The sequence below is a fragment of the Tympanuchus pallidicinctus genome, unplaced genomic scaffold (genome assembly GCF_026119805.1).
Source record: "Tympanuchus pallidicinctus isolate F22 unplaced genomic scaffold, pur_lepc_1.0 scaffold9, whole genome shotgun sequence".
NCBI classification, from domain to species: Eukaryota; Metazoa; Chordata; class Aves; order Galliformes; family Phasianidae; genus Tympanuchus; species Tympanuchus pallidicinctus.
In genome coordinates this window covers 5,724,306-5,732,057 of record NW_026294813.1, presented here as the reverse complement: position 1 = coordinate 5,732,057, position 7,752 = coordinate 5,724,306, and the positions used below count along the sequence as shown (strand labels likewise).

At 40.3% G+C, this 7,752-nt stretch overlaps 1 long non-coding RNA gene across 1 annotated transcript; it reads right to left on the bottom strand.

The window, feature by feature from the left end:
• Positions 1 to 756: 756 nt before the first annotated feature.
• Positions 757 to 7,752, bottom strand: LOC128074541 (uncharacterized). Its single transcript, XR_008203219.1, has 3 exons — positions 7,612 to 7,752; positions 1,345 to 1,488; positions 757 to 1,201 (listed from the first exon to the last, which is right to left on the bottom strand). It is a non-coding gene; the product is annotated as an uncharacterized LOC128074541 (long non-coding RNA).

Genomic DNA, 7,752 nt, shown 5'->3' with positions numbered 1-7,752 from the left:
CCAGTCAGAAAGCTTCAGCTATTGTGCCAAAATATTCACCCAGTTTCTGTTCTAATTTCCCCTCCCCCCCCCCCATGTAAATGAAATTTCCCTGTTGGGATTCCTTTCTTCTTGGTATCTTTTAGCTATAGCTGATACATGATGCTAATTTGGCCACAGAAGATGGAAATGCACAGAAAGCTAAGAACTCTGAAGTCTTAAAATTACACAAGCTCTGAGGGCTGAATATAACGATCCATTGAAAAATAACTACCTGAAACATCTGTGAATATGAATATGAACTTTACCTCTGATTTTTACCTGGATCTACAGCCTGAGATGGAGGGGAGACTTTCTGCTTAGGTCTTTTTATCACTGAATTTGTTAACAGCTGCTGTAAGGTAAAAGGTTGCCATGATATATATTCAAAATATGATGCGATGCTACAGTGCTAATGATAAACTTTTATTACCCTATGATGAATCAAAATATTAGGAAACAAACTGAAGTAAATATTAGGGAAAGACTGGAAGCAGAAAGTAACATGAACATTCAGAGGTAATACATGACAAGAAAATGGTACAAAATTGTTGATAATCTCACCCAACTGTCACTAGAATTCAGTGATATACTTTGATGAGAAGATACATTTGTGGAGTATATAAAACTGCAGTGGTAGCAAATACATTTAAAGTGTTTTGGAGACACTGGACTTTGACTTACCAAATGCTTAATTTAAAACAATGTAAACAAACTGGATAATGAGATCGAGCCAAATATAATCTGAGACTATGGGGAGAGTTTATTCTCCTTTCCATGCATTCAGGGATTTGTATACAGTAATCAATTCTTGTGAAGCCACAAAAGGTGTTGATGTGAGAGCAAATCCCTTGAGAAACAGATCCCTGTAGCTTCAGAGGGGTAAACAACATAGAAGCAGAGTGTGGTTAATCCTACAAAACCCCTTTGCAGTGCCGTTCAGAAGTAAAAGAAAACAAGTCCTAAGCACATTTCTAAAGACGCTCTTGAATAGCAAAGAAATGCTGATCTCATGGAAATTGGTGGGGAAAAAAAAGAGACTTTCATGGATCTGAAGTTCATTGCAGGTCTCCAACACTCAGGATTCATATCTGAAGCTGTTCTCTCACTAGTTCAAAAGCAGTAGCTTGAATATTGCAGAATCCCAAACAGATTTGAATTCACCTTTTTAAGGGCCAGGTCTCTGTAATTGAAAAAGCACAGCAAGAGAACTGAAGCATATGAAAAATCAAGGCACCAATTACAGCAAACATGTCTTCACAAACACAGACATTTATGATTAACATTCTAACAAATTTAAGGCCATACTGTTTCTAGTCTGCTTACCTGAACAAACCTCCTCTGGCCAAAGAGCAAACAAATGGTGTGAGGAAAGTGCAAATTATTTTTAAAGGTCCAGTTTAGTTCGGCTGTTTATTCTTTTCTTTGTCATTGTTCCAACCAACCTCCTTCCACCAGTTAGTAGAGGGTCTGCAGAAAGAGATACATCATGTGAGGTGGAATTGCAGCCACAGAAGGCACGTTACAGGTAACTTAAATATATACCCTGGGTGCAATTACATGTAAGAAGTCAATTCTGATTGCTCACTTCTGAATTATTAGTGAATAGAGTCATGATCTTGCCTAGAAGTTGCCCTAAAAATGCCCTTTTAATTAAACATCTATAATTATAATCTTATCAAAAATAATTCTGGAAAGGAAATACATAGTTTATTCACTCATGTTGCAATTAAATATCAGATTGCCTTAAAGTCAAATCAGTTTAAATTATACATATTTAATGATACTGTCTTTGTTCAATTTATCCAAAATGTCAACAAATGAATAGGATATATCTTATGACACCTACTTATTTTGAAAGATATTGAGAACTTGATGCTAAAATTTATTGGTGTTTTGTTAAACTAGTGTCAAACAAAGAGCTTCCTTTCTGTGTGCAGTATGGTTTCTATTACTCTATATAATGTAATCTTCTTTTCAAGCATTATTATTACTATGAAAAGTAGCTGTGAGTAGTTAAATATTACAAATTGCCTTTACTTCCAATTTCAGGACTGATGATACAGCACAGCTACTAATATTTTATTACAGATTGCTGCTAACTTTGATCTATAATTTAAACTGACATCTTAAATACAACATAGATGCAAATGAAAACCTTCAATTAATCTGTTTAAAAAAAAAAAGTATGTGTGATCTACATGCAATTCTGGTTCTCACAGAGAATAATCTCCCGTACTGAAGATATTTTCAGAGCTATCTGCTCTCAGAGCTTTTATTGACAGCAGAAGGTGGTTATGAAAAGAAGACCTAGAGAAAGAAGACCTAGGAGTTTTCATGAGGAAAACTTAAGAGACAATGGCTAGAATTAAACATCATCTCAAGTAAAGCTACTATTGTAATATTAAGGACAGCAGTCATTTCTCCTTCCCTTTGCCTACTATGCTGCTTTAGAAAGTGTTCTTTCTTACTAGATACGCAGAACAAGTTTATCTACAATAATCAGTGCCTGTAATACTGCTACAGAAAAATATTCTAACTTCTGAATAGAGCCAACAGTTCGTAAAAACCAGACTTCACACAGCTAAAAACTTCAGGAACAACAACAACAAAAAGTGCATAGTTAGTAACCAGATTCCTTCTACTGTTGAAAAGTGTTCTGAAGGAGATGGCATTAATGTCAGCATTTGAGCCTCAGCGCAGCACTAATATGTTTGTCTCAACTGTGGAAGCAGCTATGGTAGGTTTGAAATTCTTCTCTGTGACAACAATGTCGTAATAAGGGTAAATATTGTTCTTGCAAGTAAAATAGAATATGCAACAAGTTTCTATTATAGAAGAGGTGCAGGTGACATCTTTTTGATATGCTTTGATTCTGAACCCAGAGAAGTCAGCCTCCTGAATGCCATTGGAGTGGGTTGACTGAAGAGCTGCTGCATAGGCACAGTATGTGGATCAATATATCTGCTTTTCCTATGTATAATCAAGGCTCCTGCTGACTTTCATCTTTGTTTCCTGATACATCGGTGCTAGAAACCAACATTATGTTTGCTATCTCTAAAGTTGGCTGTTCGCGCTGTGAAATCCAAGAGGGACACGCTGCAAAACAGTTGGAAGGGACCCACAGGTACCCCTGGGCCCAATTGCAGGCTCCACACAGCTCCACCCAAAATCCAAACGCCACGAACCAGAGCGCCGTCCAAACGCTCCTTGAACTCCGGCAGCTCAGGGCCCGACCACCCTCTGGTGCAGACCCTGTCCCCACCCCCCAGCCGCCCCTCCCCTGGCACAGCTCCATGCCGTGCCCTGGGCCCTGTCGCTGTCACGCACAGCACAGCTCAGCGCTGCCCTCCGCTCCCTGTCAGGAGCTGCAGCTGCCATCAGGCCTCCTCGCAGCTCCTCTGCTCTGGGCTGAACAAACCCGGGAGACTCAGCCACTCCTCACACGCCTTGTCCTCTACATCCTTCACCAGCTTTGTAGCTCTCCTTTGGACACTCTATCATTGCTTTACGTACTCCTTATATTGTGGCACCCGAACCACACCCAGTGCTGTAGGAGAAGCCACACAGTACAGAGCAGAGGGGACAGCCGCTCCCCTCACCCGCTGGCAGTGCTGGGCCTGGGGCACCCCAGGGTCCGGTTGGCCCTTTGGGCTGCCAGGGCACACTGCTGCCTCATGTTCAATTTGCCACCAACCAGTGCCTGCAGATCCATTTCTATCAGGCTGCTCTCCAGCCTCTCATCCCACAATCTGTACATATAATCTAGATTGTCCTGTCCCAGGTGCAGAATTCAGCTATTACTCTTGTTAAAAAAAAATAATAATACATGTTAAATATGATTTTAAAAATGTTAAATAAGTCTAAATGGTAGAGTTCTATAACACTATACCTGCATGTCCTTAACTGACGTATTCAGTCCCACTGGATTTCTAACTGGATGAGAATAATGTACTGCTCTGAAGAAGGAAAAATAAATAAAATAAACATTTTTTTTATGAGCACGCTTATTCCAAGAACATAAAGAATAATTCATAAACTAGAAAAAAATTTAAACACAAACCATCAGGCCCTGCTGAATCAAATTGGAATATCATAAGCCAAGGAGATTTTTATTTTACTTCTGTTGTGCAAGACTGGTAGAGAAACGTTGTGAACTATCAAAGAACTTAACTGTCCTGGTTTGATCTGAGACAGTGTTGACTTTCTTCATAGTATCTGGTATTATGCTATGTTTTAGTTTCAAGAGAAAAACAGTGTTGATAACACACCAATATCCAAGTTGCTGCTGAGCAGTGCTGTACAAAGCTAAGGACATTTCTATTTTTTCAGCTTTTTGTACCATTCTGCCAGCAACGGTGCTGGAAGTGGACAAGTTGCTGGGCAGTTGACCTAAACTGGCTAAGGAGACATTCCATACCATATGAAATAATGTGAAAAAAAAACTATAAAAGCAAGGGGAGTTGCCTGCAGGGACAGGGGGACAGTCACTGCTTGTGAACTGGCTAGCATTAGTCAGCAGGTGGTGAGCATTAATTGTTCTGTAAATGTATACATGTATATATACATACATACATATATATGCCTCTCTCTCTCTCGGGAGGAGTACAAGGATGTTGCTAGGATATGCAGAGAAAAAATTAAAATGGCAAAAGCCCAGCAAGACTTTAATCTGGCCACCAGTGCAAGAGATAATAAAAAATGTTTTCACAAATACACCTACAGCAAGAGGAGGACCCAGGAGAATCTCCATCCTTTATTAGATGTGGTGGGGAATATTCCCACCAAGGATGAGGAAAAGGCTGAAGTTCTCAGTGCCCTCTGTCTTTAATGGTCAGACCAGTATTGTCAGTGTAATCAGCCTCCTGTGCTCAAAGTCAAGTACGAAGATCAGAGTAAACCCCCTACATTTCAAGAGGAAACAGTTGTAGATCTGCTACTCCACCTGAGCTGTCACAAGTTCATGGACCCAGATGGGATCCAATTGAAGGTACTGAGAGAGCTGGCAGAAGTGACTGCCAAGCTGCCTTCCACCATCTACCAGCAGTCCTGGTCAACTGGGGAGGTTCCAGACAGCTGGAGACTTGCCAGCATGATGCCCACCTACAAGAAGGGAGAAAAGGAGAATCTGGGGAACTACAGGCCTGTTAGCCTGACTTGGGTATTGGTGAATATCATGGAACAGATCATCTCAATCATGATCACACAGCATTTGCAGGACAACCGGGGGATCAGGCCTAGCAAGCATATATTTATGAAAGACAAATCCTGCTTCACCAACATTCTATGACCAGATGACCTGCCCGGTGGATGAGGAAAAAGGCTGTGCATGTAGTCTGCCTAGACTTTATTACAGACTTTGTCTCCCATGGTATTTTTCTGGAGAAGCTGGTAGCCCGTGGCTTGGACAGGTACACTTTTTGCTTGGTAAAAAACCATCTGTAGGGCCAAGCCCAGAAGAGTGGTGATGAATAGAGTTCAGTCTAGCTAGAGACTGGCCACCAGTGGTGTTCTTCGGGGGTCAGTATTGGGGCCAGTTTCATTTAATATATTTATTATCTGGATAAGGGGATTGAGTGTGTCCTCAGCAACTTTGCAGATGACACTGAGTTGGAACCATTGATCTGCTTGAGGGTAGGAAAGCCCTACAGAGGGATCTGGATACACTGGATAAATGGAGCAATTGTACAAGCTTTGGCAGGACTAAGTGCTGAGTCCTGCACTCTGGCCACAACAACTCCATGCATTGCTACAGACTTGAAGCAGAGTGGCTGGAAAGCTGCATGGAAGAAAAGGATCTGGGGATATTAGTCAACACTTGACTGAACATGAGCCAGCAGTACCCAGGTGGCCAAGAAGGCCAATGGCATCCTGGCTTGTATGAGAAATAGTGTAGTCAGAAGAACCAGGGAGGCGATTGTCCCTCTGATCTCATTAGTCGTGAAGCTGTGCTTTTAGCACTGCATTCAGTTTTGGGGCCCTTACTACAAGAAAGAGATAGAGGTCCTGGAGCACATTCAGAGAATAGCAATGAACCTGGTAAGGGGATTGGATCACAAGTCGTATGAAGAATGGGTGAGGGAACTGGAATTGTTTTCTCTGAAAAAGAGGAGGCTCAGAGGAGTCCTTATTGCCCTCAACTATCTGAAATGAAATTGTAGCAAGGTGGGTTGGCATCTTCCTGCAGCTAACTAGTAATGGAATGAGAGGAAATGGCCTTAAGTTACACTAGGGGAAGCTGGATATTTTGAATAATTTCAGGAAGAATATTAGCACCCTGGGACAGACTGATCAGGAAGGTGGTGGAGTCACTGTCCATGGAAGTGTTCAAGAAATGTATAGATGTGGCACTTATGGACATAGTTTAGTGGGCATGGTGGTGATGGTGATGACAGTTGGATTAAATGATATTAGAGGTCTTTTCTGATCTTAATGATTCTATGACTATTATTACTGTTATTTCTCTCTTCATTTCCTGTCTTACTAAAAAGTTTCAATCTCAACCTATGAGTTTATACAATCAAGAGGTATACAGAGGTGTACAATCAGTAAGTGTACAGAGGTTAAGCTAAGAAGGATTATTGCAGTGGAAAGATAACAAAACAAAGAATGCTCACCAATGCTGTAGGCTCCCAATAAACTCCACGAGAAGTGATCTCCAGAAAGAGATCCTTCCTCAGTGGCAGTCAGCATTTAAATGGGAATTAGGAGAGGTGCAGCCAGGCTCCATCCCTCCTGGTAGCACAAGTGAATTACTTCACTGTGCTCCTGCGGCTGACTCATTGCTTGCCTCAAGTAGTTAATCAGAGGTTCAGGCCACAATCAACAGTTCCCATACAGAGGTCTACTTTTCTTTTTTTTTAATTCTCTCTTCTATCCTACTGAAGGGAGGAAAAGTAATTTAAAGTGTGTGATAGTTAGGTGCATAGGGGTTAAACCACAACAACATAGAACATTTTCTAGACTGCTGCATCTTTCTGAAAGAATATTTTGACTGAAGTTATGTGAACTGACAGAAAGAATACTGTCTGTGCATATCACCTGCAAAAAGACTGCAGAGAATATTAGCAAATACAAAAGAAGATTGCAATTTGTTGCCAGTGCAATAAAATTCTCATTTAAAAGCATTTTAATAGAGTAACTAGAAATATAGAAACAAGCTCTTGATAGTATAGTATAGAATATATAGTGTATATATATAGTATATGGTATAGAATTACATATATAGAATTATTGTGTTATTAATTTCTCTTGGTTTGAAAAAGACATAGATAGATACTGCTTCAGGAATCAATTGACTGGTTTTTATTTTTGACCTTATATCTTTTAAGAGTATCTCTTTTGTGGGAACACATTAACCACCATTTTCAAACAAAATCTCTTTTGCTCATTTTTTTTCTTCCTCCCAACTGTTTTGGTCTTTTTTTTCCTCCCTAATATTTCCCAAACTGCTATCACTTAAGATATGAGATTAAAATATTATTGCATTTTACAGATGTATAATCAATGAATATTAAGATGTTATAATTATGAAATAAACAAGAGAGTTAGGCAAAGCAGGTTATAATAACAAAAAGAGAAGAGGATGCTTACCCATATCCTAGGCTTGCTTATGAAACTCCAGCAGAGCGAATCTCCAGAAGAGATCCTTCCCCACTGGTAGCCAGCTCTTAAATGGGTCTAGGAGAGCTGGAGCCAGGCTCCACCCCTTCTGGCAGCACAGGTGAATTGCCT